Raw genomic sequence first — 20,130 nt, 5'->3', positions numbered from 1 at the left:
CTCGTGTTTCTCATAACTTCGGACCACGGCAGGCCAGAAGAGGAGGGGAGGCTTTTGAGTGACGTGAGTATAATGACGCGCCTCTGCACCGTGGTATATACACGACGGCAGGACTCGCAGGGCGCGAGGGCAGGCTGGGCGTCTTGGTGTTAGCCTCGGGGCCCTTCCCGCCCAGGGAGCGAGGTAGAAACCGTAAGGCGAGATAAGAAATCTGCGATTTAATCGCTCCTTACCGATCCCACCATTAGGCATCGAGCGAGGCCTAAGCGTCGCCGATCGAGCCACGGTGGATCGACGCGGTCAACCGGCGGACGAGAGAACGTCCGAGGTTCTCGTCCCGCGATAGGTTTCTCGCGAGCCGCTTCGCAGACTTTATCGGTCCGCGTTGTTGATTCGCTCCGCGAGAGACTTCTGCGATGCGAGAATCGCGATACCGGCCACCACCGCTGCCGTTGCCGCCGCTGCCGCCGCCGCCGCCGCCGCCGTCGCCACGATCAACGTCATCGCCGTGAGGTGGTTGCCGATGCTCGGCTGTTTATTTTGTTGTGGGCGGGTCGAGGGCTCGAGCGGGGTGGCTCGTGGGCAACAAGAACCGAGTTGCAAGTCACGAGTCAACAATAGTACAAATAATAACAAGCCCGTGCGGAGGTCTTCTCCGGAGAAGTATTTTCGAGCATCTAGCGGCTACCGCTCTACCGCGTAAAGCTTCGTTCACAACAAGGTGATTTGCGCTCGTGCGATCGATCGCCGACGACGTTTCCTTCGCAACGAAAAATTTCGTCCGCTGCTTCGTCGACCCGCGCGTACTCGCGTGCACGGACTCGGAAAAGAAAATCGAACCGAGCTCGGCGACCGATCGAAGTAACACGCGGCCGGTTGCGGTGTGCGCGTATCTTTATTCGCCGTATTGCATTCCCATAAAGTCGAATGGAGCCGGCAGCCATAGGACCGTGAAAGCAACCGATGCTGCTCCTGCTACTTTTGCTGCCGTTGCCGCGGCTATCGTTCTTCTCTCCGTTGAGAGGTGCCCACCCACAACGCACGATCTCGGTCCGGTCTCGCTACCGGTATTGAATCCGGCGCATTGTTTTTCTCCGGTCATGAGAGCAAGAGGATTATTTGCATCGGACTCGAAGCCACCGGGTTGAAGGCAGCTCCGGCCCCCGTTCATATTCACCGATGTTCGCGTGTTGGAGGGGCTACTACCTCGAGCACGCTTCGCTTCGCGTTTCTCGAGAGATACGGTATAGCCCGCTCGGCGAAACGGATCGTCCAGCGGCGCGAATTAAAAGAAGCATCGATTTTCCACCGTCCTGTATCGGACACGACTTCGCTACGATACCGAGCATCGAGAGATTCGCGATTACGTATACAGGCGAACGAAGCTCGAGGCACGGGGGAAGAACTACCATGTCCCTGTGGCGAAGCCGGATTCGGAATCGTCGGGTAAAGATTTCGAAACAGGAAGAGGAAAGCATCGACGCGTAATGGCAGCTAATACGGGCACGTAGGTAGCTGGAGGTACAGGTAGAAAGAGAGAGAGAGAGAGAGAGAGGGAGAGGGAGAGAGAGAGAGAGTCGCGCAAGAAGAAGGTATAGTTTATAGTGATTACATGGGGTCAGGTCCTGGCAATAAACCATCCGATGGTGGCCATAGCTATAAGTCCGGGGCTACGGTTGTGACCGTTCTCTCTCTTTGTCTCTCGGGCTCACGGTTTCTCTTGCCTACGGAGCGGTGGGACGCCGAGAGTCGCGCCTACGCGCGGGCGGAGCAAGAGCAAAGCGAGTTCAAAAAGCAAAAGGATCGGGACGCAGGAGCGACCGGTATCTATAGGAGAGCAAAAAGCGCGTGGCTGTGCGGCCATACGAGCAGGATGAATCGAGAGCGAGAGTGAAAAGGAGTCGGTGGCGGTGGCGGTGGCGGTGGCGGTGGCGATGGTGGCAGACAGTGGCAGTGGCAGCGGCGGTGGCGGCAGCGGCGGCGGCGGCGGCGGCGGCGGTGGTAGTGGCGGTGGCGGTGGCGGTGGCTGCGGTGATCGCAGGAATGGCAACGGTAGAAGAGGGAAGAGAATAATAAGGAAAGGAGAAACGAGAGACGAAGAAGGAGAAAGAGACGCAGCGAAGGTGAAGAGAAGAGCCGCAACACCGGGAGCTATCCTACTGGAATTTAAATAATAATTATAGTGTTTAATATCATACGCACGAGGCTCAGCCTCGAGTAGACTCGTTGCTTTCTCTCTCGGTTCAACAGGATCTTCGCTCGTCCGATCTTCTCCGATCTCGTCTGGTTTCGTCTCGTCTCGTCTCGTCTCGTCTCGTATCATCCTGTCTCTTCTTCTTCTTGCAACTCGACCACCGGATACTCACCGGCTGCCGTTGCTTGGTGGAGATGTACCCGGTATGGTTCTTCGCTTCGTTCGCGTAGACACGTGCATCCGAACGTCGTACAAACTCGCCAGGCCAGCCTGTAATAAAGTGTCCGCCAGATTGGAAACCGATCACGGTTGGCTCTCGAGATCGTCGGCTACGCGGCTAGCCGAACGTCCGACCGAATTTCATATTTAAACGGTACCTCGTTGGATCGAGATTAGCGAGATGCCTGCTCGTTACCCGCTAACGGTTACAATTGCTTCGCTTTCTGGTATCTTCGCGGCGCTCTAATTTCGCCAGACGATACGCCTCGCGAATAGATAAATCTAAATCACATAGATTTTCTGAATCGCTGTATTCGATTACGATCGTTCGACGAAAGAGAAGGAGACAGAGAGAGAGAGAGAGAGAAAGAGAGAGAGAGAGAGAGAGGTTGGAACAGGCACGGTAGCTCGTACGGTTCGTTATGGTATCGCTCATTGCGCGGATAACGCGCGAGAAGAAGTTTAATTCGCGTGGCCCGGTCGATCGACGGTGGTCGAGGAGGAAGCAGATTTCCTTGTGGCCGGCAGCGAAGTACCAATATGTGTTTGGCAATCACGGCACTGTCGCTTTAAGACTGCAAATGCATTAGTCGTGTTACACGTTCCTGCTCGGCACCAGGATCCCGGAAGGCGGAGTGGTTTTCTGGTCGCCGCAAAACGCTGCCATTATCGCTACCTGCGGAGTTTACGGCGAGCAACACTCGATGGACGCTCGAGCGAGCGAGCGAGCGAGCGAGCGAAAAGTCGCGCCGACCGAGTCCGCTCTCGCGCACAATGCCGGCTGTCGTTATTGCCCTGCCACGAATGTATTAATAAAATTTATTGGTCGGTCCGAGTGCACTGTGAACGTTAATGGATTTCGAGGTACCGGTGGCCTCGCCGTAGGCAGCCAGCGACAGCAAATGAGCCACTCGAGACGGCTCTCGATGGCAACTCCTTCCACGCTTTAATAACGCGTTAAAACTTGACTGGAATGATATTACGGAACGATACACGGCTGCCGTAGACCACCTTGTAAGCGGCGAGAACCGACGTGCCGCGTCTAGCGAGTCCGGAAGCGATCTGCTCCGTGAAATTCGATCGTTCCGAGTTCGCGTTCCAGACGTCGTCGACTATCGTTCGGACGCCTGTCGCCCGAAACCGCGCGCGACAAGTACGCGCGTAACGCGACTCAAATTTCGGCTGGTTTGCCTCGTGTCGACGTTGCGCGTTCGCTCGACGGGACGATCCTCTCGGCCGGAGAGAAAACGCGACGCGCGACTTCGGATTATCCGGCTGCTATCTCTCGCTTCTTGAAAGTTATTGATTTATCGATTGGCTCGACGAGCGATTAGGAGAGGGTCCGTTGATTAATAGTCGACGTATGCCAGAAGATAAACCGACGTACCGGCCGTCGTTTCCTTCTTCTTCTTCTTGCGCCTCTTCTTCTCGCCTCGATCTCGTTCCACCGCTCGCCTCCCTTTCCACTCGTCTCGAATAGCTCGCGTCATGTAAGTTATTTGTACGTACGGAGGATCCTCTAACGGCCGTGTCTCGCGAGACGACCGACGTTTTTGCCCTTATCGTCGGCGTGAAAATACGCTTCTCTCGAACGATATCGGATCGAATTCTTTCGACGTGGCGATCACGCGCGCGGCAGTCGCGTTAAGCGCCGAGCGAGTACCGCGACCACTAACGAGCGAATCGGAACAACGAGCGATCGACGGAGCGAGAATTATCTGGAATCGAAGGACGACGACGCGTCTTTACGACTTTATATCGGCAAGCAGGGGAAAGCCGATCGATCAGCGCGATACGGTCGCAAAGACAGGTCGAGTGGTTGGTCGAGATGAATCGGCCGTAACGGACGGCGTCCACCTGTCCCCGGCAACGATAAAGACGTGGAAAGACGGACGCGCGCACCGACTCGTTATCCTTATTGGCGGGTGAAACATGGGAGGGTGACGGAAGAGACACAAGCGGACAGATAATCCGGCTATTAGAGGCGTCCCCGAGAGATTCCAGGGGTCACGGGAGAGCCGATAGATCGGCTCGGGATCGCCGATGAACCCGCGAACTAAGGTCACTCGAGGATAACCGGGGGTTCGACTGCCTCGAGTTTGTCACGATGGCAGGCCCCAATTTGTCGTAACAGGCTAGCCGCTCGCGCCTTTTTCCAACTCCTTATCCCAAGACCTCGACCTAGCTACCCGCCCCGAGTATCGTACGGGTCGGGTCGACTTCCCTAACCGGACAAACTGAATCGCATTGATTGACCGTTCGTCGTCGACGGACAAAAAGAAGAAAAAGAAAAGGAAAAAGAAAAAAGGAAGAAAAAAAAGAGGGAGCCCGCTACAACGTCGGATTCGCCTGATTCGTTCGACCGACTCGTCGTGCAGAATTTCAGAACGAATTCCATTCTCTACGTTCTCCGCCACGTTTCGTCGGCGATATCTCGTGAAATTGATACCGACATACTTTTCTTTCCCCGTAGGAAGAGATTTCTCTGGTCGTTGACTCGAAGCTTGATCCGTACACTAGCCGATGCGCGCCGCGAGTCCGTCCACTGTGTACGTCCGAGTACGTAGGCGCGATCGACATCGTAGAAGAGCGTCGCAACGAAACGATCCGAGGAGAGAGGGTAGCGTGTGACGCTGTCAACTGTGTCGACGAAGATTCGCGAGTCGATGGTCGCGGTCTCGTCTCGTCTATCGCTCATCGAATCGCTGAATCTCGAATAAATTAATTATCCGACGGGATAATCGAGTTGGCCGGTCGCGCGCAATCTCGTAACTCTCGGTGCTTCATCGAGCGCTTGGCCGCTGCATCGATCGGACGGAGGTTCGATCGTCGAACGAAAGGTTCGGTCGCGCGTTCTCCGCTTTCGAACGAGAACCGATCGAGCGCGAGGAATTTTCGCGAAGAAAGATGGGCAGTGAAAAGGCGGAAAAGGAGAGCGAAGGAAAGCGAGATGCGGCAGGTACGGCGCGGGGGAGACGTCGATGGAGAGAGAGAGAGAGAGAGAGAGAGAGAGAGAGGAGGAGAAAGAAGGAAGGAGGGAGAAACGGCAGCACGTACACCCCGGTGAGTTCGATTCCACGAGTTTAGTTGCGGGACGGGACAGGGCTGCCGCACGGTCACCGGTGATTAATGATCAGGCCAATCAGATATAGTTGGCCGACCTGGTGGAAGAGAGACGAGACGGAGAATCGAACAGGGACGGAAAGGCAGGAAGGCGAACGGAGTACGAATATCGAGGCTGGCGACCGATGGCAGAGGAGGGGAGGAACGAAGCGAGAACGAAGAAGGAGAGAGAGAGAGAGAGAGCAGAGGGAACGAGAACCGCGGTTGATATGTTGCGCTGTCACTGCGTTGTACCTGCGCCGGTGGGACGTTGCCGTTGCCTGGATTGTAATATTGTATTGTACTGTTTGTTGGCCCGGTGTTCCACGACCGTCTGCGCGCTCGACAGCCTGTCCAAATACCGCCACCACGGTTCGACGTACGTATCGGAGGACGGAGCTCTCTGCGTCCCGGACGAACCGCCTCTGGTCGGTCGCATTCCATGTTTACCGGTGTTACACCCGCGCGATAAGGACCACCCTCTCGTACGGAACCGCGGAATACATTACCGCGCGTCGAGCAAGACGGAGGAGCGTGCCTCCTGCGAGTCGATAAGTCCTGCCTCCCTTGTCCCTCCGCCGTCACCCGCCCACCCCGGCCCCCCGCCCCGCAAAACCGGCCAGTCGAATCGACTGAAACCGCGTGTGCCCGCTTCTCGCTTTCTAATCCGACCGATACGTTTCACCGACTAGCCGCCGTTGTCTCGTTAATCGTTGCTTCGCGACGCGTCGATCTCATTGCAACCGCTCGGTCGCGAATCTCACCGGGTACATCGACGACCGCAACAGCATCTTTCAGCTGCAGCTTTGGCTCTTGCCTCGGCTTTAGCAGCGTATAATCTTGCTGGTTATTAATGGCGATGGTTTGGGAAACTGCTACCGGGCAGCCTTCCTTCGTAGCCCCTTGTCTCTCGATCGTTTCCTCTCTCCCTCCCTCCCTCGATCCTTTAAATCTCTTCCTCTTCTTTTTCTTCCTCTTTCTTCTTCGCTCTTCACCTTGTTCTCTTTTGCCGTTGCTGCCGCTCCTCCTCCGTCTTCCTCCGCTTCTTCTGCTCCTTCTTCTTCTTCTTCTTCTTCTTCTTCTTCTTCTTCATCCTCCGTCGTTCCTCTGCCGTTTCTCTGCCCCGCACTTAACTCATCCTTCTACCTATGCCCCATCCTCCCCGTTCTCCTCCCTCTGTAAAACTGCATTCCGAGCGTCGTTAAGGTTCGCCCCGTGCCTACCGAAACTTTGCGAGCCGCGATCCTAAGCGCGCGTCGCTTTAATTGCCTGTCTATGGCTGACGCTGTGTGTTCGCCGCTGACCGGACGTCCTCGTTCTCGCTCGTTTCTTTAGGAAACGGATCCGGCCCTCCGTTAATTATGGACTGCCGGGGCAGTGCCGCGCGCCTCTCTCCGATACGTTTCGGCAGACGCGAGCCGAGCGATCCGAGGCAAATCGAAGCGAAGATAGGGTTGCAGCCGCGACGGACGATCGTCGGATCGATGGACGAGTCGTGCGGTGCCGGAGTTTAATTGGGAAAGTCCGCAACAACGGGCGACGGGCAACGAGACCGAGAAGGCTGGTCGTCGTTTCCTCGTGGACGACGAAATCTAACGTAATCTCGGGTCGGCCCGTAAGTCGACGTACGTCGCTAGGAGGAGAGAGGCACGGCGGAGAGACGGAGATGCGAACGGAACTCGAGGAAAATGAGCGAGCAGCCGGTCGATATAAAAGAGCGCGGGAAGTTCGTTTAACAGACCATAAAAAGAAGCGAGAGGAGAACCGAGAGTGGAAGAGGCGCTCTCGAGGTGGATGTTTGCCAGCGGCATCAGCCGGTTTTGCGGCCCCAAGCGGAAAGGGTGCCGGAGGATTTGGAATTGGGTGCTAGTGTCGGTAGAGTGGTAGGTTAGAGCGACGGGCTATCGGCGATCAAGCTCCGGGGTCGAATCCAAAGGCTTATCCGACGGAGTAAGGCTTACCGGGTTGATCGCCGACGGGTCTGCTAGCCGGTAGGAGAGAGCATCCTCTCGCAGGAATCGTGCGATCTTAATCCGACCTCGTGTTTCGTGCTAACGCGCGTTAAAAGTCGGCCTAAAACGACCACGTTTACGCGCGCCGTGCGCACGATCCGGCTGGTTTTCTCCGACAAAAAGAACAAACGGAAGATGGCGTGCGGCGCGAAAGAATTAATTTTCCAACAGGGTCGATCGTCGTGGACGTGTCGCCCGCGAGAAACAGGTTCATATGGATGTAATAAACTGGATATAAAGGTAAAATCAGGACGGGGGGATTAGTCATTCTCGGCAAGTTGCCTTTACCGACTCGGTCGACTACTAACTGGCATTTTTCCCAACGCGTGTGAACGATGGAGTCGTAATGCGTATCGAGGACTTGCGGTAAACGCTTTTCTCCGGTTGGAAAAAAAAAGAAACGCGCTTCGAACGACGAATGGCCTTCCGCCGGCCATTGTCGGTGGTCATGCGTGGCTCGTAAACGCGCCATGCCGCCGCGCCGTCCAGGTTTCTAATGCCACTAGTTCCTCCACGAATACGCTGGCTCCGGCGAAACGCGCGCGCGCGCGCCTCTCGCAAACCTATCCGAACGATCCAGGGAACGCCGGCGAACCGAGAGAATCTTTCGAACGTTTCCGAGTTTTTCTGCCGTGCAACTTTCTTTCCGCGAGTCGATGGAACAGAAATAAAGGGAAACGAGAGAGGTCCGAGAGTCCTCGACCCGGTTCGGGACGAAAAAAAAGCGAGGAAAGGCGAGGAAAGTCGAGGGCGAGGGCGCGCTTCTGGCGAAGCTAATGGGCTACTTTGTTAGGCCTCGAGCATACCCGAGGGATCATCGGGGATCGATACTACTTCCGCGTTGGAAGGCGTTTCGCGCTCGAAAGTCGTAAAGATGAGTGCGCGTCGACGAATCCGCCTCACCTTCGAAAGTGGCGTTCCATTCGTTACGCTCGCGGGCCACGAGGCATTCGCGCGTCGTTTCTGCACGGCCGGTTGCATACAGAATCGAGCCGAACCGATGTACGTACGTACCATCCTTCGTTTCGACCGATCATTTTCTGGTTCGTACGCCCGCTGATCGACCGACGTCGATTTTCCGGGCTGGCTGCCACGGGACGCGCAACCCCCGAATGACCAACGGCAGAGCGGAGAAGCCCGCGATTCGCGCCAATTCCAGCGCGCATTCTTTTCCGCTATCCTTGGCCCGTTCGTCCAGCGCGCATTTTCGACCGTCTTTTACGATCCGACTGTACGCTGCCTTGGGAGAGTCGAAAGCTTCGCAGTCTCATGACGGCACCGGGTCGGCAAGCAGTCGGAAGAGACGGACGGGGTAATCGTCCGTGAAAGAAAAATCCCGCTGAATTTCAGATACTCGGGCCGGCGAGCTTCGCCGGATCTTGAGAACGGAGCGTGGTCGGTTCGCGGTACTTTTTCCAGAGTGACGCGAGGACCGCGGAGTAGCGAGGAACGTGTCGAAGCCGGGAAATCGTGTCGTTTTTTCAAACGTCCGCGCGAACGTCAAAGATCTGGAAAAAAAGGACGGGCCGATATCGGCGTCGAAAATGTCGGCGGAACGTTCGACGCGGTATTTTTTTCTACCTTTTTTTCCGCCGTCGAAAAACAACATCATGGAGATGCAGGTGCGACGGTGTTTGCGTTAGCAAACCGTTTCCCGGGCGGACAGGCTTCGTTGTGGCCGGGCGACACTGATTGCCAATCAATATGCCCATCTCGCTGGAGTCTAATTCGGCAACAATGTTGATCAATCAGTACGCACACGGCCTGGCCGGGAAGCCCCCGTTCCATTTTGCGTTTCGCCGTGTTCCGCTCGCAATCGCGCATCCACAACGAACGAACAACGGACCGTTCTGCACCGGACCATGCAGCATGGGGAGGGTACGCTCTGCCTGCCACTCGCCCCCTTCCCTCTCGTCTCGTTCTCTCTCTGTCTATCTATCTCTCTCTCTCTTTCTCTCTCTCTCTTTCTCTCCCTCTCTCTCGTCCGATCATTTCCGCTTCCGGTCGTACATCGTTCGACCGACCACCTACCACTTCAATTTCTTGCAGCGTTCGATATCAGCGACGCGCGTGGTTCCAGACCCGGCGAAATAATAGAGCCGTCGCGAACCGATTGGAATTTGCGTTGCAGGTCCGTCCGAAAGTAAAGCAAGGAATCGTCGAGTGGCGATCGCCGTGCGATCCTTTCGATCGACGTTCCTACGCTCGTCGATCCGCTCGACGAATACGACGAAACGTACGATATATACGCGCGACCACGTTCGCGCTTGGCACGGGCCGATAGCCGCGTTCCTGATTGCATCTCTGTTTGTACGTTCGCACGTTTCCAGAGAACACCACGCTCGACGATGCTCGATTCGTGCTTCACGGACGCGCACAGTTCTGCAAATCAAATTGGCCTCCCGGTTCATTACAAGCTTATCCAAAGTTGCCGTACGTTACGAGGCGTATGGTGGAAAGAAAATAGCCGGAAAACGCGGTCGAATCGCGTGCGTGGTAACGCGGTCGTCGCGTACCGCCGGTCACCGGCTGAAACGATATAGGCGAGCCGCGTTCGCGGAGTGGTCCGTGGAAGATGTATACCGACCGGAAGGCATCGTACCCGGAAACCATTATTGCCCCTCTAATTTCTTTACGATCTCGATGCCATTGGTCACGCTCCCACTGTGCCGTGGTTTACGGCCGAGCCTCGCGGTCGAACCGGGGACCTTTGGCAGCTTTTTTTCCCTGCAAATAGTTCGGCTTTTCTCCGAGATACCTTAGCCCTGTCGATCGGTCGATCGGTCGGTCGGTCGGTCGGTCGATCGGCCGGTCGGTTAGTAAAAGCGAACGCTGCTGGCCGCTTTTCGTTAGCTTCGCTGGCGATAAAACTGGCGCTCGTAAATAACCATATCGCGGAACAGCCTGCTGAATCTGATCGATAAAAACGTCCCGCGCGCGTAGTTTCGCCATGTCGAAACGAGAACGCGCGCGGGGGTAAACGCACGCGCGAGCTACCCGCCAAGAGCGAACGAGGCTCGCGTTCTCGCGTGGCTTTAGCGATACGCAGGAAGAGAGGACGAAGGAAAACGCGCACGGTCGATGACGCGCAAGGCGAGAAGAAAACGCGGGCGAGAAAAGGGTTCGGGCGACTACGAGATAGAGCGCCGCGCCGGAAAGGTGAAAGGGGAAGAAAGAGAGGAGAAGGAAGAGGAGAAAGAGAGGGCCGAGGTAGCGAGTACGATTCGTCGGTGGTAGTGGCAGATAGCAGCGAGTGGCTCGAGGCACAATGAGCCTATCAGATTATATTTCTATTTTCGACACGCGGCCTATCGCGCAATCCCATCTCTCTGGCGCGGCTACCGCGACGTTCTGCCAACACACAACGCAACGCGATATACACGGAGCCGCGCGTAGCCTCGCTCGGCTACACGTACGAACGCGTACGGGAGCGAGCGAGACAGTCGTGCAACACGAACACGAACACCGTGTTGCGAACACTGTGCACGGCTCGGCTCGGCACGGAACGGAACGGCGCGGTACAGCCACGCCACGCCATGCCACGCCACGCCACGATACGCTACGCCACGCCACGCTACGGCAAGAGACGGTTCGTAGGCCCCATCTCGCGCCGCCTCGGGCCTCTCTGGCTCTCTTTCTCTCTCTATCTGTCTCTCTGTCTCTCTTGGTTCTCTCGACGCTGATGCCGACTCTAACACTGATGTTGCCGCTGTTGTTACCACCGATCGTCCCTGCTCCGTTGCACCTTCATCGAGCATGCCGCGAGTACACCAGCGGGCTCGCTCTCGCGCGTTTACTCGCCGCCGCGCCGCCAAGCTGCCACCGTTTTCGCCAGACGCACCGTGCGCGCTCGCACCGTCCCGTTGCTCCCTTCCGAACAATAGAGGCGATCGCGAGCGCGAATAAGCCGCGAAGGAACGCGCGTGCCTAACGTCGTTACCTCGGCCGATGAATTTCCACGCAGACACCGAAGTACCAGCAGCGGAATACCGGATGCTGCACGCGAGATACGCCCGATCGACGTACAGACATACAGACAGACAGATACGCGCGCGGCAAGACCGGAAGGACCCCTCTCGCGCCCTCGATCTCGCGAAAGTCGCAAAACCCAGAACGGGGAACATAGGAGCGGTGCGCCAGCCGGTGGTCGAGGGGCTGTTCGGCTCGTAATCGGCGCCAACGATCGAGCCAGCGATCGAACGAGCCGTCGTCGAAAGGGAAAGGACAGAGTCGACGACCGAGATTCCACGCGTTCGGTATTTCGACGAAGAAAGAGAGAGAGAGAGAGAGAGACAGAGAGAGAGACAGAAAGGGTTGGAGCGGGCCGCGGAACAGCGTCCGATGGTGGTAGCTCGCGGCTACCTCGGTCCGCTCGCAGACCCCTCCGAGAACTCTGGAGGCGAGTAGCCCGGCTTCGTTTCCTACGTTCCATGCGAGACGTCCGGATCGCGATGATGACGGCCACGCACGCGTATGCGTGAGCGCGTATGCGTGAACGCGTATGCACGACAGGGACAAAGGGAAGCGAGCCGAAGGTACGATCGAGCGAGACGAGCGCAACTCGAACCGCTTTCCTTCCTTCGGGCGGTGCAGCTTCTCCTGCGACGGGTACCACCGCGCTGCTTCTCTCTTCTCTGCCGCGTCCTCCGCTCCTCTTCTTCGCGTCCCTCTTCGTCGTTTCGAGACCTCGTCCGTTTTCTCCTCTCGCTTCCACCCGCTCGTGTCCCGTCGCCGTCTCTTCGTCTTTCTCGCCGCGGTTCAACGAGCCCCTCGTCCACCATCCCGTCACTCGAACGATCCATCGACTCTTGCCGCGACGCGACGCGCTCGTAGTTATCCGACCGTCTCGCGGATTAAATCGCAAAGTTTCGAAAGATCTGGCATCGTGTCGTGGCAACGTGTCGGGATAGAATAGAGAGCAGAGAGCGGAGAGCACGGAGAGGCGAAAAGGCGCGCGCACGGACGTCCGAGTCACGGCTCTCGCATCGTGTGCGAGTGTCGGCGAGCACGGCGGCGGATACCTCGCGGAAGGCGCGAGTCTCTTTCGAGGAAACGTCAAGCAAGACGTTGAAACGGCTCGGGGTGTTCCTGGTCGACGCGATGGAAGGGGCTCGCTCGCGACTTGGCAGATGGTTTCCGAGCACCGGATAGCTGTCGCGCTTCGTTGAGTGACGTCGAAAAAGGAACCAACCACCGAGTGCCGCCAGTCGCCGAGAAGAAGGAAAAGCACGGCAGTTATCACGACACTTCGTCGCGACGTGTCCGTTGCTCTCGGCGGGAACGCGTGTGTGCACGCACGACACTGTAAAATTACCGCGTCAAAAACAATTACCTTACAGGCCAACAGTTCGCGGCAACCCGTCCTCCGAGACAATGAAAATAACCAAAGCCGCCGAAATGTTTCGCGGCTCGGCTCGGCTCGTCTCGTCTCGTCTCCTCCAGTCGTTTCGCCTCCTCTCCTTTTCTCCCTCGTCGACGACGAGTCTTTTCGAGTTGGTCGGAGGCCGCGCGTTTCGGTTGCAACCCGACCCCCGTACAGAGTCTCTCCTTCGGAACGTGATCGTCGTGCGAGCGGCATCTCTCGCTAACAAGCAAGAGACGATGAAGCGCGTCGAAGAACGTTAAACGGCCGAGGCAGGATTCGCGCGACAAAATGCTGGAAAAAAGCTTCCCTTTACGGTGTATCGTGTAATTATCGGGGTGTATCGAGTGTCGGGGTGGCGCGACGCGTCGCGTCGAATATTCGCGAGCGACGCTGTGGAGCAGCCTGCTCGATAATATCAACGATGTTGGTTCGTTCGTGGGGCGGAATCAAGCGGGCCGTGGCAGCCGAACGGAACGGGGACAGGGGATACCGGTGGTGCACCGTTGTCGAGTGGAAAGGGGTCCAATCAATCAGCCGCAAATCAGTATGCACGGCACGTTCGCCTAATGCCGCCACTCTTTCATCATATTCATTTGATCGCAACCCCCTCGGCTTGTGCACGCAATCGTTAATGGCGCTGTTTAAAGATCGCTACCGATCGATGACGAAAACCCGCCCCACGATTCCCGTCGTCCGCCAGCCGAAGAACGGACGTCGTCGGTTCGGCCATCGTACGCAACGCGCCTTCCTTCTCCATCTCGGATCTGTTTTCGACGAAAAGAAGGCCTGTGCCTCTGGTCGCCGAGCGTTAAACAGATTACGAACAACAGACGTGGCTCGTTGCCAGAAGGCAAACACGTCTTTGGCTGCGACTGGCGCGAGATCGAGATGGCAGCGGCCGGAGAACCGGGCAAATACGTAATCCGGATTACGGTGGATCCGCTTAGCTTACCGGACACTTGCGCCGTGGAACGATACGGCGCCGATACCGGTGCCCCGTTTTACCTCGCGCGTTATCCTTCCACGACTCCGACAACTTTTTAAGAGGATTTCTCTCCTAAGCCTCGATATTTTTAACGAGCGATTCTTCCGATCGACGCCCCATCGTCCGGACGAGCGGAGTCGTCGCGACCCGAAAATTTACCTCGACGATAATCCGTCACGCACGAAACCGTTCGCAATCGAGCGTCCGCTTGACGCCAAAGTTGCGAACCGCTGATCGCACGACGACGCAGATTTCCTGGAAAAGATAGTCGACGGCCGTCCGAGCCGGTGGTCGCACTTTGCCGAGCGAGACTCGATTTCGTCTCGATCGCGACGAATCGCCGTAACGAAGCATCGGACGAGCGTACGTCGAGGCCCCGCGCGTCCACCAGAATCATCGAGGCGTAAGTCGCAGGAAGCGAATAGAAAACGAGCGAAGCGGAGGCGGAGGCCGGCGGAGCGAGGGGTAGGTCCAATTTAAGCCGAGCCCACGCCGCAAAAATGCTTCGGAAGGCTCTGGCTCGGTTCATTAAATGGAACCCAATAGCGGTTGTTTGCGTTGCCAGACAGCGAATCCGTCGCAAATTGAATGCCATATTGCATACGTTCCGCCTGCGCTTCGTATACAGAGCCGCGCTCTGGCGCAGAGCTTCGGGGATTCTCCACCAACCACTCGCTGCTCGGCTATTACGCTTCCAATTTATAGAAAATTAACGGATTTAATATCCCGTCGAAATAAAATAGACAACCGGACGACAACGCAGCTATCGATGCGTACGGTATCGTCGTCGTCGTCGTCGTCGTTCGTCGATCGACCCGTTCGTCCGTGTCGTTGTACGACGAAACGTGGCGACCCTCCGGTTTCGAGGAACCGACGAAACAAAGGTGGACAAAGTGTCGGCAAATATTTCGCGATATTCCGTGGAAGAACGGCGGACGGATATCGCGGCGATACGGCGCACAGTTAAAACACAATTACCGGCACACCCCCGTGCATCGACCCCCGACAGACCGCGGCCGTACCGCGCTGTCAAAATAGATAACGCTCGGGGTAAGTCACCCCGAAGTTAAAACCCGTCCCTACGGCGCGCGCTATAGGTCCATTCACTTTGGGTTAACGTCGACAAAGGGTGTGCACGGGCGGTAACGAGGGGGGAGGGTGATTACGGGAGGACCATGATACGCCCCGTGTGCACGTTTTGCTACTCGTGAACCGAGTCAGGGGTTGATATTGCCGCTGTCGGGGGTGCCGGTGACGTCACGGCTGATTAACATAAACCATTCGAACGATCTCCGCCGCGATTACTTTTCCTCGCCTTTGCCACTTCGCGCCGCGGATACGTCCCGCTATTTCGCAACGAACGAAGGAACGATTCTCTCCAACTCGGACGATATCGCTGATGAATTTTGCGCGGTCTCGGCTCTTACGATATCGGGCAGGCGCGACGTCAACCCTTTTATTACGAGGGACCGGATGCCTGTAACTATTTCGACGAGAGGAACATTAGCGAGGCCGCGGTTGCGTTTCACCGCCGTTATTAATATATAGCCAGGGACAGGCAGCGCCAACGCGGATACGAGTTACGAGACACGAGTTGCTCCGTTGTCGCGCAGCGACTTTTGCCAGTGTCGTTTGATCGAGCGACGCTGCGAGCAACGGCGAGAAATTTCTTGCCACGTCGGACACGAGGGCCGCGCGCGGCTATTCTTCCCTCTCTCGTCTTTCGCTAAGACCGCTCAATCCCGATTTACAGCGTCCAAGATCGTCGTTTGCGATGCACGTCGCGAATGCTTACGCTGTATCGAGCACGCCAATTCCGGTTGTTTCGCACACGCGTTCCGTAAATCAGTTCCCACGTACCATAAAAGCCGAATGCCGCCATTAAACGATTCGATGCGCGATAGAGATAGACCGCAATAAGACGACCCTGTAACTCGTCCTTTATGTCGCGGACCGACCGTGCGATACGTTTCAACGGATTCGCCAATTACTCGATCGAAAGCCGGAGCTGAGACGAGGCAGGGAAGACGAGTCTCGCGTGGCGAAAGATTTCCCGGGCTCGGTGACCTCGGCATCGAAACGCGCGCGAGGTATTTCGGTATTTTCGAGGATCGACGGTTTCCTCGGGAGGAATTCGAATCGCCGGAGGTGTCGGAGCAGGCAGTCGGACGCCAAAGCTCTTCCGAGATACTGGCGCGATCGGGAATCGTGTTACGAGGTACACGCGTACCGGGACTGTCGTATCGACGAGGCATCGCGGGGATCCCATGCATTCCGCGATCTTGCATTACAATTGCTAATAAACGCCCTCTCTTCGGGTCCGTTGCTCGTTCCACCGGTTCGCTCCTTCGACTTTGCCGCTTCCACCGGATCTCAGGGGGCTACGTGCCTCTGTTTCTCGCTCGTACCATGCCTCCCCTAGCCGCTTTCCATCTCTGTCGCTATCCGCGTCTGGTCGCGTAACCGTGAACCCGAAATCGAACAGAGCAAGTCGGAGTAAATGGACGAACGAGGCTGCTCTTCGATTCGTACGCGATTCGCCGAGAGAAAACGAGACGAATATCGAGGATCGGCCGGAGTGGAAAAGGCAGGGCGAGATAGCCGGACGAGCGTCCCGTGTCGCAGAGAAGGAAGGGAGAAGGAAGTGGCGTATACGGCAGGACGAAACTTTGTCTCATTCATACTTTTGCATTTGAAAGCGGTAATTTATGCACGCGTCGAAGTGAAACGGAATGCAACGGAGCAACGGCGAGAGCGAGCGAGAGGAGGAAGCGAGAGGGAGGGGGGAGGGCCGGAGGAGTCGGAGAAACGAAGGACGAGAAAGAGGAAGAAACGTCGCTATTGTAATAGATACGTTAGCATGCAAACGCTGTCTTTCATACGTTTACCAGTCTACGGTAGTGGTGGCGATGTTTCAGGCGTGTGCGCCGGTGTTCGAGGAACCCGAGTTACCGTCGTTTCCGATTGCCGTGGATCGGGCAGACGAAAATTCGTCCTATCGGATCGGGGAGCGTCGAGCCGGAGAACGAGCGAACGCCGATACCGAACGACAACCGCCGTTACGTCCGCAACGACGACGTCGAAACCAAGAGGGAGAGAGTCGGCGTCGCGTCGTTACGTTCGGCCTACGACTCGTCGCTGTCTCGCTTCGTCTCAACCACGCGAGGATTTTTGCGAGAACGCGCGAAACGGGCGTACCAGCAAGTCCGAAATAAATGCTCGATGAATACGTCCCTGGGGCCCCGCGAGGTAAACGTTTGGCGGCGACGCGAGGGGGGTACGGTTGTCGGTCGGACGATGTCGAGAAGGGTTTGGGAAAGGGGGGAGGGGACGAGGTGGCCGGCACGGTAGCGACGAGGTCGGTGGCGGCGGCGACGGCGGCGGCGGCGGTGGCGGCGGTGGCGGCGGCGGCGGTGTCGGTAGCAATGTCGGTTCTCTGTGTCGGGGCGGTAGGGGCGGGGAAGGGTACAGGATCGGCTCGGTGAACGCTTAGGAGGGGAGAGGCGCGGGATCGGGACGTTCGAGGGAACGGCGTGCGGCAACGAGGGAGGGGCGGCGGTGGCAGGGGTGTAGCTACTTACCATACTCCCAGTATACCAAAGTCCCGCGGCCGACTCGCTCCGCGGCAGATAGCAGTCGCTAGCACACCACGCGCTTCTCAGCGCCGCTCGGGCAAACGGAGAAAGGCCCGGTCTCTCTCGCGAAAATGGCAGAAAATCATCGCGGCTACGGCCACGGCCGCGGCACGTGTTCTTTGGCCTCAGCGCGGGCCACCGCCGCTCGGGAAACAGACGGTCGAGTCGTACGTACGTGTCCGTGATTCGCGGCGAGATCGACCGCCGAGCGAACGGTCGGAGGAAGCGATGCGACGAGGATGGAACGCGACCAGGACGAACCACGAGGATCCAGAGAGAAGACGGAGAGTGCCGGACGACGACCGCTATCAACGCCGGCACCGGCATAGGATCACGATCGGGGGACGTTGTTCCGCGTTTCGAGCGGTTCCGGTCACGTCGGTCACGTGGTCGCCGATCTCGCAGCCCTCCCCCTTGCCGTGAACCACCGCCGCCAGACCCCCTAAGACGGCTTTCCCACCAGGGAGGGGGAGTATCAACGGTGACCGGGTGGGGGCGGCGGATCGGCCGACAACAGTGGAACGGAGACGAAAGGAGAGGAGCGGCCCAAGGGGTGGGAGAAAACGAGAGAGCGAGACGAACGTTTGGTTAACGTTGAAGAGAGACGAAGAGGACAAAGAGGAAAGAAGGACGCGGACGATGGAAGAGACAGCCTCGATCACGACCACGTGGGGTAAGTCGACGATGAGAACAAACATACTTTCGCTTTTTCGCAGTTTGTCTTTGCTGGAATCGCGATACGCGGTACCATTTACGTATACGATACGTAGTAGTATCTGGTATTTGTCCCGATATTTGCCTCGATGTTTGCCTCGATATTTGGCCCGATATTTGGCCCGATATTTGCGCCGAAAGAGGCGCGCCCAGGCAAATGAATTCGTTCTGTCAATTACCACCGGACATTTCCAAATTGCACGCGTGCAGAATGTTTCGCGAGAAAATCGGAACGGTTGGACGAACGGCTAGTCTCTCTCGCGGATCCAAAGAAAACACAACCACCGTCACGAGCATCGTTGTCTCTCTTCGAACTGCACGGTTGGCATCTGTACTTGGCACGCGGGGTAATTGGTCGTATCTCGCGTTCGGCAACGTGCTTCATCGCGCCAGCGTTCCAGGGGCGTTCTCGTTCGTCGTTGCTCGTTCCAACGGGCCAATTTTTCGTCTCGGCGCCACGTGCTGTCCGACCACGTGCTCTCTCCTTCCAGTTTCCTTCGCTCTTCTTCTCCATCATCATCGGCCAGCGACACGACGATCCTTGGGAAGGAGAGATTCGTGGGCGTTCGTTGGGCGCAACGGTAGTCGTTGCTACTTTTTTCGAGCGATCGAACAGCGTTGCGATCGATCGACCCTGGCACACGTGCGACTGGAAAGCGATTTTAACGCAAAACCAATCGACGACATCCAGGCCGACAGTGGAGGGTGGGCCGCTATAACTTTATCCTCGCTTAATCGCCTTTTCGATAGGTACGAGCCGATCCCTTTGTTCAGACAATATCTCCACCCTGTCCCCGCTAATGTATGCACCGTGCCGGCCTCTCTTCTCGCTCCCCCCGGGCTTTCGTTGCTCGCGCGATGACTCCGGGGCTCCTAACTCGGTACTTGCTACCCCGCGCGAAAGCCAGCCGAGGCTGGGGAGACCCCGTAGCACTCGTTCGCTTTTATTGAATTTTGGGACCGTTCCAGTTGCAAGCGAGAAGCACAAAGAAGGAGAGAGCGAGAGAAAAGGACGTATCCGGACACGCGCATAGAGCGAGCGAGAGGCAAGGAGGGGTTCGGTGGGCGGAGAGCTAGCCGGAATTAATTCTCAGCCCGGTGCATTGCTTTTTACGATATAACTGCGGTTTGTTAGTCGTTATTCACGGGCCGAATTCAATTTCCCGTCTAACGCGGGATAGAAATAGCGCGGTAACGAATTTCTTCTTTCGATCGTCCTAGAGGGATCGTCGTCGTCGTCGTCGTCGTCGTCGTCGTCGTCGTCGTCGTCGCCTCCGCCACCTAAGAGAGACAGAGAGAGTTCCCATTTTTTACAAACACGGAAAACAGTTTGAAAATACGCGCCGCGTGCAAACGTCCCTCTTCTTAATGAAGCGGTAGCGGTCTGCCGCGAGACGATCCCCGACCATCTCGTACACACCGGGTGAACATACATCCGGGTGAGTATTATCTTTCCGGCAGGGAGATTAAAGCAGGCGTGGCGGTGGTATAGGATGCCGCAAACTCGACGCAACTCGTCGTGAGAAACCGGGAGGGTCGTCGAAAGGCGACGAGAAGCAGAAGGAATGACGAAGACGGTTGAGAAGAAAGAGGGTGGCAGGTCGGGGAGGGAAGGAGAAGAGGCGAGGACAGTCGGGTTGACAGGACACAATATTGCAATAACTTCAATTACGCCGACACGACGGATCACCGTGGGGTGAACGGATCTGCGGACCCTCGCGCCGACGCACCCCGTCCCACCCCCTCGTCGTCCCATCCCATTCTCTCGTTTCATCCATTTGTATAGACGGAGTAACACAGACGTCGCGGTCGAATTGGCTGTCGGATACGAAATGGGGCTACCTTTAAACAAGTGCTTCTTAATAAACCATTGACGCGCGAAACCACCCTCGAAAATATGCCCC

At 57.0% G+C, this 20,130-nt stretch overlaps 1 long non-coding RNA gene across 1 annotated transcript in view; it reads left to right on the top strand.

The window, feature by feature from the left end:
* The first annotated feature begins 17,365 nt into the window (after positions 1-17,365).
* Positions 17,366-20,130, top strand: part of LOC122572247 — a 91,352-nt gene continuing 88,587 nt past the window's right edge. Inside the window, exon 1 of the long non-coding RNA XR_006318426.1 lies at positions 17,366-18,185. This is a non-coding gene — a long non-coding RNA (uncharacterized LOC122572247). The remainder of the gene's footprint in view (positions 18,186-20,130) is intronic.

This window comes from Bombus pyrosoma, linkage group LG10, assembly GCF_014825855.1.
Source record: "Bombus pyrosoma isolate SC7728 linkage group LG10, ASM1482585v1, whole genome shotgun sequence".
Lineage (NCBI taxonomy): Eukaryota > Metazoa > Arthropoda > Insecta > Hymenoptera > Apidae > Bombus > Bombus pyrosoma.
Note: the sequence above shows the minus strand (reverse complement) of the source record. Positions and strands in the feature narration are given on the sequence as shown.